Genomic DNA, 17,943 nt, shown 5'->3' with positions numbered 1-17,943 from the left:
GGGGGAGAGGGGAGAGAAGGGGGAGAGGGGGGAGGGGAGGAGGAGAGGGGCGAGGGGAAAGGGGAGAGGGGGAAGGGGGGAGAGGGGAGTGAGGGGAGAGGGGGGAGAGGGGGAAGGGGGGAGAGGGGAGTGAGGGGAGAGGAGGGAGAGGGGGGAGGGTGAGAGGGGAGAGGGGAGAGAGGGGAGAGGGGGGAGAGGGGTGAGAGGGGGAGAGGGGGGAGAGTAAGAGAGAGTAAGAGTAAGAGAACGAACAGGAACAGGGTATTGATATTTATGGGCTTAACACAGGATAAGGAGGAGCAAGGCGAGTGGGCTGTTACTTCTTCAGTGGCCTAGAGTTGAGTTTGTGACACTTCAGGGATTAGAGGTGTGCCATTTAAAGTTCGAGCCATTCACAGGGATTGGATATGATGGTCCGCAAACCTTTCAGTGCATCATGGATCTGAGCTCCCGGAAGAGAAGCACTCCGGGCGCCATCTTTACCAACATCACCCTATTTTACTACTCAGAAGGTTTGTGAGCTTTAGCCAGTAACTTAATCTTCCTGACCCTCAGTTTCCTCAAAATTCCTGTAAAATACAGGCCATTGTGAAAATTAAGAAACGTTGATACCGCCAGTTACCATGTTGAAATTTGAACCATTAGAGAAGCATGCCGAGGCAAGCATATAAAGCAGGGTTTATTTAAAAAGGGGTAACATAGATTTCTCCCACGAGGGAGAAGGGGGCCATAGCTGGTATCCCGGTACCCCAAAAGTGAGGTGTTCTGCCCTTTATTTATTTATTTATTTATTTATTATTGTTGTTCTGCCCTTTTTATATGTCCTAGGCTTCCTTTGTTCTCCTGCCTTTTCCCCCTTATGTCTTTCCTGCTTAAGTGACTAGGCCCAGGAATGCTTGGTGAGATGGCCAAAAGCTGGGAAACAGGTGGGCTGAAGGGGGAAGGGCAGGATGTTGCAGCCCTGGACACATTGATAACAACTCTATAGTTCCCTGTAGAGATGGGCAATTCCTGGGACAGGTGACCTTAGCAACAGGTTGGAGCTGGAGCAAGTTCTTGATGAGGGTGGAGGAAGGGCTCTGAAGAAGTTAACATTTCAGTCCCTCAGGGGACAGTCTCCAACTTCCAGACTCACTCAAAATTGACCTCCTTGATCCCACCTGACTCGATTTACCTGTCTATACTGACTGCCTATCTCATTCTGGCTTCAACATCATGTTTCACTAATGACTTGCACATAATAAGCATTCAATATATTTTAGCTATAACTCTACTATACATTACATTATATAAATACTATTTGTTTCTCAAGTCTCTTACATTCTTACATAGCTTTTTCAACAAAACCATCACCCACGTAAGATAGTCTTTAGCAATCTATACTTGATGATCCCTTCTTATTTAATGACATTATCTGTATTATTTACTTGAAACATATAATTTCATTCCATCTTATAACACACAGCCTAGCTTTTCCATGTGTTCGTCCTTTGGGGTCAAAATAGGAGAACCATAAGGTGCAATCCAATAGTGTCTGCTCTGGGATTACTTTTGCATTCTATAGTTTGCCCAGATGGCTGAGCCCTACCTAACTTGCTTAACCGAGGAGCAGATTTTCCTTCTGGTTCAGGGCCCAGTTTTCTTGCACATGAACCCAGATGTCCCAAACCTGGCATCCTGCCCTGAACCCAACCTTCTCCTTGCCTCAAATCTGTCACTATTTCCTGCCAGTCTTCATCCCCCAAAACCATTGGGGTTACTTCTGCTCTCACTATCCCAGTAAAGACTATGTTAAAAATGGAATAATCACCTCATATCAAAATATATTTCCTAGCAGTGCTTATTCAAACTGTCCCTGGTTTCTATATTCTCTTTGTCATACACTACCCTCCAGTTTATACATCCCTTGTTATAGAAGGCCTATGATCTCACTGTCATGGCCTCTGGCGACTACATATTTAACTGGCCCACCAGCCCAAGCGAGACCAGGCCTACAGCCTGACAAGAGACTGTGACAAAGGACTGAGATTATACAGAGAAAATAATGAAGTTTATACTTTATCATAATGAGAAGCCCTTGAGGACTATATAAAGGGAAGTGACATGGTAAGATTTACCTTTTAGAAGATCGGTCCTGAGTGAGTGCTAAGACAGCTGGACAGTATCTTTCTATTATAAACACATAACAGCTGTGAAGGAAGGAAAACTCTTACAGCAGGAAGGTCTGAAGAGGCTGAGAGACAAGGGCCTGATGCAGGTGAAGAGAAATGGAAGGAAAATGTTACTGAGGTAGAATCAACAGAGTTTGATGTCTATTTTTTGTTGTAGAGCAGGAAAAAAAAATAAAAAACTAAACTATTTAGCCCAGGTCAGACATCACATACATGTTTCTCACCTCATCATGATAGAAACTACTTCTCAAATGTGCTCATGTATACTTTAGCGCCCATTAAGTATGTGTTTGACTAATCAAAAAAAGAATAAATAAATCTGCCATATTATCTGTCGCAGACCTCGTCTACAAGGAATTTTTATGGAAATCTCAAACCTAAGCTCTTAGTTAATTTTAGCCAAATTTCTTCCCTGGTGCACTTGTAAAGCAACACTGAAAACAAATGTACAAATGCCTGAAAACTAGAAAACTTATGTACTCATTATTTTAGAAGGTGATAGGCTGACTTGATCCTTCTCTGTGTTATTAATAATCATAGAATCACCTTGGATAGGTACCAACTAAACTTACCTAACTTAAACCAAACAGATTATCTAATTTAAGACATCTAGCTATGGTTCTTAAGCAATAGTGCACATTGAAATCACCTGGAGAGTTTTTAAAATTACAGATTGCTATACCCCGAGTTTTTGATTCAGTTGTTAGAATGAAACCCAAGAAATAACTTGGAGAACTACTGCCTTAGAACAAGGTTTCCGAAACATTGGATGATTTTAAAAATCCCCCACAGTGCTCATTGAAAACATAGAATCTCAGGCCCTTCCCCTAATCTACTGAATCAGGATCCTGATGCACTGTGCCAGGGAGATGCATAGGAATCTGCATTTCTTACATGCTTCCTGTGGTTTTCATTATCAACCAAGATTGGTAAACACCACCTTAAAGCAATTCTATTGATTTTGGTACTGTTATTTTTCTTATTTTACAAAGGCACAAAGACTTAACGGCAATCTTTAGCTTTGATAAATGTTCTTATGCCTTACACTATTGGGCTTATGCCATGTTTCATACTCCAATATGAAATATTTCTAATATATATGCTAAGAGCATCTTGGTAACAGAGTCTTATTTATCTTACTATCTCTAGAGCCTGGCAAGATGCATACTGATTGGATAGTTAGAACCAAACCCTATGAAATGATGAACTGCCTACATAAATTTTAAAAAGCAAAACATCTAACAATAAACAGAAAAAAAAATATCAGTTCAAACAACTAAGGAATAAAATGGAGGAAAGCAGGGCAAAACCATCATTTCAATAAATTGGCTAGATAATGAAGTTAAAATTCTCAACTAAGCTATTCTTAGGAAGTAGAGAAAAAATAGTTGCTAATTTTGATGCCAGGAAAAGTATTTTACTATGTATAATTGGTTAGATGTTTATAATAAAAGAGATATTATCCAGATGTGAAGAACTTTAAAAGTGACTTGCAACTCATTTTACCAGATATTCCAGGATTTTCAGAAAATGAAATACCACTGTTTGCAGAAGTCGTATTATAAATGCAAACCGACCCTAAAATTGTTACCTCCACAAATATTCTACAGTGAGATTGACTTTTCAAATATACAACATTTAAATTATTTGATTGTAGACTTATGCAAATAATAATGGCTAACATTTATTAAGTATTGTAAATCTATTCATACATTTAATCCTCACGACAAACATTATAGGGAGCTAGCATTATTTTCATTATTTACAGATAAGGAAATATAGGCCCTCAACAGTACTACTTGCCCACAGTTTGCATGGCTAGCAAGTAGAAGAGCCAGGCAATAAAAAACCAAGCATCTGTGTCTAGAGGTCTCATGCTTAGCCATAATGCTATGCCATTCCCTATATCATTAAAAAAAAAATTTATAATCTCGTTTTAATGAATTTATGCCTGCAATTGGTATTACCTGCAATAATAGAGGCAGATACTAGATAAAATTAGGACAAGAAGGAAGAAATGATAATGATCTCCCAGAAGAAAAGATGCTTAATTTGGGCCAAATCTAAGCAGACCAAGGAACAGGTGGTCTTTACAGTTATAAGGGACATAACACTGACTGCCAACTGCTTCTCAAAGAACAATTCTACAGGGAAAAGCAAATGTTGTATTTGAAAATGTTCTCGTTCTGTGGCTCAGTAAGCTGCTTTCCTTGAGGACCTAGTTAATATGCCTTTTTCCAAGCAGTTCACTAAGTAGATACACATTTGGGATGTTTAGTTCCATTGACATCCTTTGAGTCGCAGAACTGAAATCTAGGTTGAAACCACTGCCTTTCAGAACTGTAATGAAAAATGTGAGTGGATTCAGCTGAATCTAAGAACTTAAATGCCTACACCTCTGTGCTTTCCTTGCCAGGAATACAGCAGTTCCCTCCTAAGAAACCAGCCTTCTCTTGCTCAAAGACACTGAAATGATTCCATCCCAAGGACATCAGCTCCTCGGGATCCCATGTCCCAACTGAGAACATAGATAGAATAACACTTTTTTTAAAGTAATTTTTTAGTTGTAGTTGGACATAATACCTTTATTTTTAAAAAAGTTTTTTTTTAAGAGAGAATGAGAGAGAGAAAGAGAGAGAATTTTTTAATATTTATTTTTTAGTTCTCGGCGGACACAACATCTTTGTTGGTATGTGGTGCTAAGGATCGAACCCGGGCCACACGCATGCCAGGAGAGTGCACTACCGCTTGAGCCACATCCCCAGCCCATAATACCTTTATTTTATTTATTTTTATGTGGTGCTGAGGATCGAACCCAGTGCCTTGCACATGCTAGGTGAGCACTCTACCATTAAGCCACAACCCCAGGCCCTAGAATAACATTTTAATAATAAATTTGATTAGCTTTATGATAGCAAGTAATAAGTATTTGTTGAATTTTTAAAAGTTAGGCAAAGCCTTAGCGAGGCCATGTAGCATCAAATTCTAGACTATGGGGAGGCAGGCATATTATAGCAAGGTTATAATAGGCCTCAGTATTTTTTTTCCTGACCTTATTTTTCTTAAGTCCACTCTGATTAAAGAAAAGATAATTACACTAAATTCATAAACGTCGATCTCCTTTTCTGAACAAAAGAACTCTCCACTTTCCATTAACAGAGATAAAAAGGAAGGCAGATTTTCTTAATACAAAAAGAATCCTAAAGTAAAATTTATTAATTCCACCTACAAATGCTTTTTTTCTAAAACAAATTGTTTTTGCCAAAGTAATATATAAATACGGTGTTAAAATAAATGACATCAAAGGTTCATAAAGAAAAGCAATTGTCTTCTGTCTAATCTCTCCCCAACTGTCTGTCTCACTCTCTACAGGGAAACACTTGTTGATTTCCTTATGTATCTTTGTAGTTCTCATCAACCCTTGAAGGGATATTTCTAGGCTGCTATGTTTTATAGAGCTATTTTAAATTTTATTTATTTTCTAGTACAGTGCATGGATATTTAGATATCTTTCACCATCTTTCACCTATTTTCCATTTTCCTCCCAACACTGTTCTAATAAGGTTTTGTTAAAATCTTTAATTTCTGTTTACATTTTCAGGAATTTGTGGAGCCAAAAACTTTACAATGATTATATTTCCTTTCCTGCCCAGATTTCCTGGAGTTTATCATTGCTTTTCTTTTCTTCATACAGTGTATTTTTTATAATACTTTTTTCACAGAATACTAGGACCAGATGCTCAGAGAAGCCTGTTTTTCCAGAGACCTCCCTCCTGGAGTCATCTGTCTTCCTGCTGTAAGCCAGGCTGTTTCTCAGACTTACTGTGTGAGAAGTACCCTAAGGACTTTCTCAGACTGTCCTTCTGGGTCCGTTTGTCTATTCATCTACTTCTTCATTTCTCTGGTATAAATTCTCATGAATCTTCATTAAACACTAGAGTCATGAGAGAAAGACACACTTTTGCCACCTAAAGATATATTTGACCTACCCCTTTCCTTCTCGGGCAAACTGAGTGTAGATTAATTAGTGGAAAGTCATTTTCCCTTAAACTTCTGAAGACTCATCACCGCCGTATTCTAGTGTCTCCTAGAACAACTTCTTGCACATATTTTTCCTCTTGACACGTATTTGTTATATGTATGAATGAATGAGTGAAATATTTTAAGACCTCTTTTTAATTCCCTTCTCTTTCCTGCAATATATCTTTCCTTTATTTTCTTTCCTCTTTTGTTGTTTTTTTTTTAAGAGAGAGAGAGAGAGAATTTTATTATTTATTTTTTAGTTTTCAGTGGACACAACATCTTTGTTTGTATGTGATGCTGAGGATCGAATCCGGGCTGCTTGCATGCCAGGTGAGCGCGCTACCACTTGAGCCACATACCCAGCCCTTCTTTCCTCTTTTGAAGGACTCAGATCCCCAAGCATATAGTAATCCTTTCTTGCCTGTTCCTGTTTAAGAAAGAAACCCTTAAAGGCTGATTGAGTTTCTCAAGTATTGATTTCCCCAACTAGCATCTCCAGTGTCGTTTGGCAACTTTTTAGAAATGCAAACTTTCTGCCCTCATTTGCCCAGGTTTAATGCATAAGAAACACTGAGTGTGAGATGGAAAAATCAGTTTTAATAAACCTCTCCAAAAGCTTGAAAACACATAGGTAGGGCAAAACCTGGCAGTTTTTACCTTTAGGTTGCCTTGACGGTAGTGAGTATATTACACAGGGAGATCTTTTTTACAGGACTGTTTAATTTCTCCAGGGAATAAATCTTGGGCCTCTTGCCCTGACTGTAGATAGCCAACTGCTAATGCTGTGATAATGGTGGACGGCTGGACACAAGGACCCAGGCCTCTAACACAACGAACAAAATGACCTTAGATCACTAGACACACCAGAATTTTGAACAAGAAGAAATTTTTCCAGTTATCAATAAGGCCTGGCTCTTTGGCCATACTTCAATTTCTGGTATCTCCTTTCTTAGATATGAATCCTTTCCACTAGTTCTCATCATCTCAAGTCATTTGAGTGTGTCTCCGCCTGCATGAACCTGAAAAGTACAGTCTGAAATTACACTGTGTTGTGATAGTCACTATGTGAATACTTTGCAGCTCAAAAAAATTAAGTGTGGCATAAAACCTTAGAAAACAACAAAATATTCCAACTCTTCACTTTACCAAAGATACTTTGAATTTTCCCTTAAAGACCACTAGGTGGCACTTTCTGCTCTGTTTATAATCACTACTCATCTCTTTCCTTTGGGATAGACCATTAATAGAGCAAGTGCCTTGGCTTCCTGTGGAACCTCCTCAAGACACTGCAAGACAGATGATTATATTTTCATGACTCATTCAATTTGTATGGCTTTATTAGTAAAGAGTTGAATAATAGCTTGTGATTATTCACTGCTCTGTCATAAGTTGCATCTATTTTTACTTTGCCCAGTGGGAAGTCTGATACTAACTTCAAAATCCAACAAAAATCCAACACAATTCTTTTATTCTAGTGTCTAATAAAAGTAGCCAACCCTATTGCTTTAATGATATTTTTCCCCTTGCAACAGACCTGATAAAATGAAGTAAAAAATTAAGTTTGTTTCTTGAAAATCAATATTTCAAGTGTCCAACAGAGAGTAATAATAATGATTCTTTGAGTTTTAAGGAAATTTTATTACCACCAATTATTAAAATCAATATTTTATTGATCATCAGGGATTTTTTTTCTTCTTTGCAGATATTTCCTCCAGATTTGTCTTCAAAATTTTCCTGTGTGTCTAACTTTTACTCATCCTTGAAGAATCAGTTCACTTTTTATCACCTCAACAAAGCCTTACCAAAAGTCCTTCTGTTCCTAACTGAATCAAGGACCTTTCCTTGTGCTCCACATACCTTTCTCATGGCACTTACCACACTACTTTAGATTAATTGTACCCTTTTTAAAGAGAAGAGTTGTGGCACATAATTTCAATAGCACACAGTAAAATATATGGCATATAGAAATAGGTATACAGTATATACTGAATGAAAGAATTAGGGTTATTTTTATCACTTTAAGTAAGGAGAAAACAAGATATTAAAAAAAGTAATGCACTTTATTTATTCCAAATCCTGGACTGCATGGTTCTTGATTGCCCAACTAATGCAGACTCAAGAAACCACTATGGCCCATGAATGTGTGAGAAGACTATGCTTCTTCTCAAGCAATTTTGGAAAGATAATCCTGGGTAGCAGATTCAGGTTCCAGGAAAAAGAGTATACCACAAATTCTAGCGACAAAATATTTTCCCATTGCCTTGTATCTTCCATGTGGATCATGAGCATGGCAAGTTGGGAAGAATACATGACTGTCTAATTAAAGTGATAGGAAGATACTGGGACTCATTTTCTCTTTTCATATTTTTATAATTCCATATCATTAGTGTAATTTATTAATTTCCACTTAGATAAAAGTGCTGAGAAAGCAGGTTCTTCAAGATGTTTTCAATTATTTGACCTTAATATAAAATAAAACTTTAGTAAAGGTTAGAAGAAGGAAATAGTGTATATTTAAGTGAGAATGGAAAGAGTAGTAAATTTGACATTAGGAAGAAAGGAGAAGCTACAATGTCAAAGGAGAATATTTTTTATATCACACTTTTAAGTTCCAGTCATTCATGAAAAGCTGTAGGGACCTACTTAGTCAGGTTTAACTAATGAAACTGATAGTGTGTTAATCTGGGAAGGGTGTATAAACTACTATCACTTGGTGTGCCACCCAGAATTCATGTGTTGGAAATTTAATTCCAAAGTTCATTTGTTAATGGTGTTTGGAGATGGGGCCTTTGAGAGGAAAAAGGATTAGATGAGATCATGAGGGTGGGACCCCCACGCTTGTGTTAGTGATTTTATAAGAAAAGGAAGAGTCTAGAAAGCTAGCAAGCTTGCTCTGACTCACCATGAGATGCTATCAGCCGTGCTGTGATGCAGGAAGAAAGCCCTCACCAGATGCCAGTGCTATGCCCTTGGGCTTCCCAACCTTCAAAAATATGAGCCACATAAAACTACCCAATCTGTGGTATTCAGTTACAGAACACAAAGCAAGGTACACCAAGCCAGTTTGCCTGGTTTATCTAGTTAATCACTAGTTACCGAAAATTATTTTATCATCATTTTTGTATGTACCAACAAGTCTGAATGGTCTTCTATCTTATGGATAAAGATGCACTTGATTCCCATAGCCTGATAGGGATGCTGGGGCAGTCTGACCTATCATGAGAATTTCTTCAAATTAAGTTATTAATAGAAAGGGTTTTCTACCTACAACCATAGGGTTTTGTTGGTGGTGGTGGTGGTGGTGGTTTTTGTTTTTTGTTTTTTGGTTGTTTTTTTTTTTTTAGAGAGACAGAGAGAAATAATTTTTTAATATTTATTTTTTTAGTTTTCGGTGGACACACATCTTTATTTTATTTTTATGTGGTGCTGAGGATTGAACCCAGCGCCCTGCGCATGCCAGGTGAGCGCACTACCGCTTGAGCCACATCCCCAGCCCCAACCATAGGTGTTTGTAGCCAAAAGGTAGTATGCAACTGATCCTGACTTGGAAAAACCATATCCATTCAGAGACATGGATGGAATTGCTAACTTCAGAAATTCAAACACCTCTTTATAGATGGAACAAATTTGTCCTTGGTTTGATTTGTAAAAGACCTTAAAATAGTCTGAAAGTTTCTTTTGGACAGCACTGTTCTAGAGTTCAAATTTCTAGTGTGTGAGCTTAGTGTTTTCTCTTTTGTAAAATGAGGATAATAATAATACTTTATTCTCATAGGGGTGTGAGAATCAATTAAGACAGTAGAGACAATGGGTTTAGTACAGTGCTTATAAAATAGAAAATCATGACTAATCAAATACTACATAAATTCTCATAGACTCAGGCATCATGATTGGCATTTATAGGAGTCCAGCATTATTTCTATGTCACAATCATATTTCTCACATTGGCTATTGGGGCAAATATTGGGGTCAAAATAAAGGGCTTCCAGTGATAAATGGAGACATGAGCGGAACAATTAAAGCCAGAAAATGAAAACCCTGAAGAGTGATTCCCAGCACACAACAAAGGCTATTATTAGTACATCAATTTCAGGAGATGATCCTATCTTTTACTTGGATACGCTCCTCAGCTTCTCAGAAGCAGCCAACAGAGAAGGCACTACCTTCCGGAACACTGAGGAGTTGCCCAGATCTAATGCCAAGAAGGAACCAACCATGGGGGAACCGGAGAAGAGGTTCTGGGAAAAGCACAGCAAAGAGAAACTGCCCAAGGCAGGAATGAGTTTGGCATGTATATTGAATAAAAACAATTCCATCTCAGCTAGAGCGCAGTGAGTGAGAGGGGAAGGAGTTGGAGAAGTACCCAAGTGACAACAAATCATTAAGGCCATGAAGCCAAAGTTGTGAGTTTGGATTTTATTCCTAAGTACCATGAGAAAACTTCAGAGAGTTTTAAGCAGATGAATGACGTTATCTGACATTTCTAAGACTCTACCAGCTGTTAGGAGGAGAAAGGACTAGTGTGACCAGTGTGACAGCTGCAGCAATGGAGAGATGTAAATAGACTAAGGACATGTTTTGAAGGTTTTTACTGAGGAACTGGATATGGGGAGTGAAAAGAAAAAAAGAAGCCAAAGGACAGTTGAGTTCTTCATTCTGTCAGGTCAAACTTATGTTTATGTCCATTTATGTCCTTCCTCATCCATCATCGCCATGTTGGTCATTCCCTAGTCTATCTGTACTTAGAGCACATTTCTGCCAGAACTTGCACCTATGGTCTTCACTGTCTTTCAGACTGCATTTCATATAAGTAGCCCCTTTCTATAACCTTGCCTTCCATTTCCCCAAAGTTTGCCTTGTCTGCTGCTCTGGCCTTCACTTCTGCCCAGGACAACTAACCCCATGTTGTGTTATCTGGTTACATTCACCCTAAGTTCCACCTTCCACCATCCTCTAGCTGGAGAATGGCTTGCTGTCTTTGCTTAAGTTTGTATTTCTTACCAATCCAGCATTTATATCTGAATCCAAGAAAGGATAAAGTGGATTAGCTTCACCCCAGTAATCCCAAACAAGTTAGATTTCCATTGGAAAAGCAGTAGAGGTCCTAACCATTTCATCCTTCAATGTTCATTCTTTTTTCTTAGGAGAAATGTAATCCGATTACTTTTGAAGTATATTACAAAAAAATACTAGTTAATATAGGATGGAACTGAGTAAGAGCAGACAAGCTTACTGGAATGATAAAATAACCAGAAACACTCAGATCTTGCACAAGCAACAGGTTATTTGATTGCTTCCTATTTTCTAAAATGTGATAAAAGGCTCTTTAAAAATATATGAGTGTTATCCGAAGTTTCTATCCTTAATACCTTATAATACTAATTTGTATCTTAAGTGACATGTATTTTTATAATATGAAACAGTGTAAAACACTCACAGAGTTGCTACAGTTCTTCAAAATTTCAATAGCACTGAAAGGTCAGGCATACTAATTATCATTCCAAATGTATTAATCATCACTTGCTGGCAGATTCATATGGTAAAATACAGATGCTCTTCCTTTGGACTTCAACAAGTTATTCAATATTGGACTTGTGGATCCTAGCTATTTTTAGGAAAATGTATAGAAAATGAGGAATTTTGAAGGAATAATTTTTGGCATGTCAAAGGATACATCATTTAAAAAAAAAAAAAACTGACCAGATATCTAACTTTGAAGAGAATATATTATCAACGACTCCATCAATGTTTTGTCAGATGAAAAATTCTGAGGCTGTCTGAAGGGATAATAAAAGAAGATAAGACAGTTACCAGTCTTCTTGCTTAGCCAAAAAAAAAAAAAAAAAAATCCCTGCTTTCAGTATATAAAAATGTGTGAAAATGACCCAGGAAAGTCCCTTGCGCTGGAACACAGCCCAGAGTTCTGCCGTTCTGTGCTGTCTTCCAGGCAGCCTGACAACGTGAGAGAAGAACCAGAACGGAGCTGGGGAAAGAAGAGAATGACGAATGTGAGTGATTGGGACTCTGCTTCTATTTATGTAAAGCGTCCCTTTATCAAGTTCTTCCCAACAGTTTGTCTGGTATGAACCCACAAAGAGTAAAACTGTATAAAATAAAACTCCTTATTTGGTTTCAATCATGTCTTGCTAAGAGGCTTAAACAGGCAGATTTAAATATCATTTCATTTCCCTGAATCCTGCTGCTTGGAGGGAACTAAGGCACTGTTCCCATGGGGGCAGGGGTGGACTTTGGTCCCTGAGTGACAGGGAAAACTGTCTTTTGCTTACATGACGTCCCACAGTTGACCAGGCCCTAGAGTTGGGTAAGCGGTGCTATCTCAAAAGCAGAGATAGTGGGAAGAACAGCTTCATGGAACTCCTACGTGGGTCAGAAAAGCTAATATCAAAACAGCCAAAATCTTGGAGTAAATATCCAAAGAGTAAATTATTCATTGAAACTTGGAATTAGGACTGCTGTCATCGATCAGGTCAAAAGAACTCTTCAACAACAAATATTCCTTTTGGAGCTCAGGGGGGAAAAAAGGAGAGAAGAAAAAAAAAAAACTTATTTGGACTGGGCCACATGCAAAAAAAAGCAGACAGCCACAGCCTGAAAACAGCTGACACAAAAAGCTAACTTTCTATCAGGGGGGAACAGGATAAACTGCGGATTTGGGCTTCTTGTTCAAAATGTAAACCAATGGATATACATTCCTGAAACCTGGCTTTTAAATTTTTTTTCAGAAAGTCATAGGCAACACTCTCTATTGACATTTAACACTCAAAGTAAAGACTAATACTTTGCTTTGGATAAAGTGTAAAAAATAGAACACTGAGCCCTTCAGAATCTTTAGCCAACCAAAGATGGCTAAATGTGCAAGAAAACCAAGATCTTACTTAAGAGGACACGTAGCCAATACTGTATGAATGTTTACCTGAAGAGATGGACAATACAGGTGCTGTTTCTGCCTCTCCCTCTACTTAACTGGTTTATACCTAAGTGGATCTGGATGAACCAACGTCTTTTATTTTCCTTCTTAACTTTCTCCTCCTGTTTCCAACAGTTTAACCAAAACGTCTGTCCTTTTTGTTGTTTGAAATAACCTGAGGTAAACTTACCAAACTAAATCCAGGATTATCTATCAACTCAGTTGACATTCTTTCTGGGTAATTTCTGTACTATTCCAGAGGTGGTTGAACTGAACACTACATGAGTCACAATGGGGGACATATTTTTGTGAACAATAAGTTCTGTTTGGGAGTGTTTATTTCAGATGTTGCCAAGCGTTTTATACAAACTTTCATACTTTATTTTCCACAAGTTTACATAGTCAATATGATAATCACCATTTACCAAAGACAAAAAAATCAAAAACACAAAGAAGAAAAGCCCCCTTGGCTAAAGTCAAACAGCTCACAAGTGGCATGGCTGAGATTTATGCTAGGTTTGCCTCCTTGTGAAACATTACTTTAAACTGCAATGCATTAATAAGTTTTCTGTAATAGTACCGAAGATAGTTTTATTATTTATGAAGTTTTTATTTGGTAATTGTAAAAATATTTTATTTTGGAAATGTCTGTATGAAGAATTTTTCATCCATTCCTAATTTGACAATAGCGGGAACCCTCCCGGTCATGGCCTCTCTGATTTGAAACTCAGCCAATGAAACAGAGGGAAAGACAAATCCATTTTCTTCCTCCAAACCATCTCACATTCCGAGGTCAGTGATCAAATGACATTAAAGCCAACTTCAGTGCAACCAATATAATAAATTCAGATAATGTGTTTTGTTGGTATGAAAATCTGAGAATTAACTGGTTAACCTCTGAAAACTGCCCCTCCTCTATTCAATTTATTTACTCTCTTGCAATCTTCAGAATTGAGCCATTTATTCCTACTGTTACCTGTGTGAGGATTGGTTTAGAATAAGGTAAAGAACTCCTTGTGCTTGGGCAGTTTCCCATCTCAATGTAACCTAAGGATGTGATACTGTCTACATGAAATATATCAATAATTTCTATCACCTTCAAATGGTGCAGGTTTATACCAGCATCCCTACAGGAATTTGAAAATCAGTTATCCGCTTATGAAAGACCTTGTGCAGGCACTATTTCAATTTACTTCTCATAGATTTTAAGGAAATTGAAATGTCACCAGGAGCCTCTTTTTTTATCACTTTTATCATTGATAAAAGATGAGGCATAAAGTACACAGTATTGACTAAAACAGCCTAAATCATACAGAACAGTGCCTCACACATCCAGTAATATATTCTTTAGTAGATTATATAGATGCAATGATTCAAGGTACCAACTGCAATTCTGTCAAAAGTATTTGACACTTCAAAAAATAGAATCTGTGCAGTACTGTGGTACCATAGAAACATAATTGGGCTTTGTCCTGATTTCTGGCTCAGAGCTCCTAAAACCCTAGAATTTCATGAGTGGTAAGGATGATGGGAGCATCTTGTGTTCTAATGAGGCAACTCTTGGCAGGCCCTAAATAGCTTCAGGATGGGAGCTGGTTGACAGAAAGATAAAACCTTGATTAGAAGCTTGGAAAATTCATCCACTTCTCTCCTCATGCAGAGAGGGGAGAAAGACAGGAGATTGAGCTCATTGCCAAAAGTCATTGTTTTAATCAATTGTGTCTATGCAGACGGGCCTGATTTATGATGGTAGATGACTCTTTGATATTACAGTGTTCTAAAAGCACACCCATACGATAATTCAGTTTTTCATCCTCAAAAACAATGTTCAATGAATTACATGAGACATTCAACACTTGATTATAAAATAGGTTTGATGTTAGATGATTTTGCCCAACTGTAGGCTAATGTAAGGATCCTGAGTGTGTTTAATGTGGGCTAGGCTGGAATATAATATTCAGTAGGTTAGGTATATTCAGTGTTAAGACAAAAGATGTCTTTTGAATTTTGTGATCCATTCTAGAAGATTAGCAAACCTTAGGAGGGAATCATTGGAAGCTCCAACATCAGTCAAGAGTATGAATAGCTCTGGACTTGTGTTTGGCCTCTTGTGTGGGGCCAATATGGTGGGACTGAGCCTTAAATTTGTGGGATTTGATGCTAATTCCATGTAGATTGTGTCAAAATTGAATTGTTAGATACCCAACAGGTGTCCAGAGAGTTGGAGAATTGGTTGTTGTGAATAAACACACACACACACACACACACACACACACACACACACATTTGGTGTTAGAAGTTTTGTAAGAAAATTTTGAAAGGAATGAATTTATAATAATCTGGATTTTTTTGTTTTTTGTTTTGTTTAGAGAGAGAGAGAGAGAGAGAACTTCAATATCTATTTTTTAGCTTTCGGCGGACACAACATACTTGTTTGTATGTGGTGCTGAGGATGGAACCCGGGCTGCACACATGCCAGGTGAGCGCGCTACCGCTTGAGCCACATCCCCAGCCCTGGATTTTTTTTAATATTTATTTTTTAGTTGTAATTGTACACAACACCTTTATTTATTTATTTATTTAGTTAGTTAGTTAGTTAGTTAGTTAGTTAGTTAGTTAGTTTTTTATGTGGTGCTGAGGGTTGAACCCAGGGCCCCGTACTTGCTAGGCAAGCACTTTATCGCTGAGCCACAATCCCAACCCAATAATCTGGATCTTAAAACTAAAGTTAGAGTTGAAAATTTATGTTTACATAATAAAAACAATGTATGAATGTTCAAAAACCTTTATCTGTAATAGAAAATGCTGGCAACCTAAATACCCTTCAAAGGGTGAATGGTTAAACAAACTGACACACCCATATAATGGAGTACTTCTCAACAATTAGAAAGAATGAACTACTGACTCATATAGCAATCTAAAAAATCCTCAAGGGCATTATTCTGAATGGAAAAAATAAATTCTTTATGACTCCATTTACACAATATTCTAAACATAACAAAACTATAATGATGAGAAACAGATCAGTGGTTGCTAAGGGACACGAATATAGATGAGGAGAGTTAACACAAGGAAGCAGCATGGTGGAGTTCTTCTACAGTGATGGAATTTTCTGTATCTTGTTTGTGGTACTGGTTACATGAATCTGTACATGGGAATAAATTCCAAAGAGCTCACACACACAGGTGCACATATGCACACAGAAAAAAATGAAGGTTAAAATTGGTTATTGCTATATAAAGTTGTAATCTAATCAACAATAATATACTACAATGTCGATTTTCTGGTTTTAATACTGTGCTACCTGATAAGATGTTAACACGTATTATAGTCCTATGGGTAACAAAATACTATAAACTGGATAATTTATAAAGAATAAAAATTTATTTTTCACAGCTCTGAAGCCTGGGAAGTCCAAAAGGCATCAATAAGTTTGATGTCTGGTAATGGCTGCTCTCTCTACTTCCAGTCATCTTACTGTCCTCACATGGCAGAAGACAGAAAGGCAAGAGAACTCTCCCTTCAACCTTGAGCCCTTTTACAAAGGCACCTAATCCCATTCATTAGGGGCTATGCCTTCATGATTCAATCACCTCCTAAAGGTCATTCTCCTTAATACTATTGCGTTGGGGATCAAGTTTCAATATTAGTTTTGGAGCGGACTGGAGCATTCAAACCATAGCATTGTGAAAGCTGGGAGAAGAAAGGTTTGTGAAACTAAATTATTTTGCAACTTCCCTTGAGTCTTTAATTATTTCAAAATAAAAAGTTTTTTTTAAATAGTTAAAATATTTATATCAACATATCTAAGTTTTTGTCTTCAGTTTGACATGTTTGCTTTGAATTTTATATCTAAGAAAACAGGAAATTTTCCCACATTTTATGCAGATATGACTGTCTTGCCATAAACTCTCTGATTTTATTTCATTTTGCTAATTCTTTACCTTTAAAAAATTGAGTATAAAGGCGCATGTGTTTAGTGGGGGGTGTAAGGGGAGTCCAGCGGATCATCGGAGGGAGAGACCACACAAGAGACTTACTCCATGCAATTGGCAAAAGGGGATTTATTGGGGATCCATTCCAGCGCGCTGGGACTCTGTGCTCACTCAAGGAGGGAGAGCAGCCCAGAGCCCAGAGCAAAGGTCAAGCAGAGCTTAAGTACACTTTTTGGAGAGGGCGGTGGGCTTTGCATACATCAGAACAAATCATCATGAGGCGCGGGGAAATTGAACAACAACTCTGAGATGTGATTGGCAAATTCATTGGCGGGAACAGCTCGGGCAGGGGTGATTGGTCATTCGTAAGCGGGTTACACATTCAAACTGATTAGTTCGGGCCCTGTGACAAACTGCACAGGGCCCTAGGCTAAATGGCCAGTAGGGCGTTGTTTTAACTATCTCAGGAATTCCAGGTTCTGGGTGTAACAGAGGAACTTAATACCTAATCTTTTACATTCAAGCTTTCCAGCTTAGAAACTTTACCCTTTCAGGGGGAAGGCAGTATTTATTGTATAATGTAGGCTGAGTTAGATGCACTGATTTGTTTGACCATCGTCACCTGTTTTCATAAGAAATGTTCTCTCATCCACATGGTTGCTATGGGAACAGCCATTCTGGGTGCTGCTTTATATTATCTGATGAAAGCTGATTGTTAGTTCCTCTTCCAACACCACAAGCGGGGGTATCACCTTCTAAACTGCAAATTAGTCATGGTGAGAGTATTTACACCACAGAGCTCCACCAGTACAAGAGATTGGCATCCCTCTCCCCCTCCTATCCAATAGTCAATTGAACATTACTGGCCCACCATTGCATTTCCCTT

The 17,943-nt window shown here is 37.9% G+C and overlaps 1 long non-coding RNA gene across 2 annotated transcripts in view; it reads left to right on the top strand.

Moving 5' to 3' along the window:
* LOC144367721 (uncharacterized) overlaps positions 1-16,902 on the top strand; it is a 71,513-nt gene extending 54,611 nt beyond the window's left edge. Inside the window, exons 1-3 of one of the 2 annotated variants that reach the window (XR_013427246.1) lie at positions 12,036-12,202; positions 15,492-15,601; positions 16,519-16,902. This is a non-coding gene — a long non-coding RNA (uncharacterized LOC144367721). Of the gene's footprint in view, positions 1-12,035; positions 12,203-15,491; positions 15,602-16,518 lie in introns of those variants that run through there. The other variant, XR_013427245.1, reaches the window with a different exon arrangement.
* Positions 16,903-17,943: the final 1,041 nt, after the last annotated feature.

Source organism: Ictidomys tridecemlineatus, chromosome 11 (assembly GCF_052094955.1).
Source record: "Ictidomys tridecemlineatus isolate mIctTri1 chromosome 11, mIctTri1.hap1, whole genome shotgun sequence".
In the NCBI taxonomy this organism is placed as follows: Eukaryota; Metazoa; Chordata; class Mammalia; order Rodentia; family Sciuridae; genus Ictidomys; species Ictidomys tridecemlineatus.
This window is presented reverse-complemented; position numbering and strand designations above follow the sequence as displayed.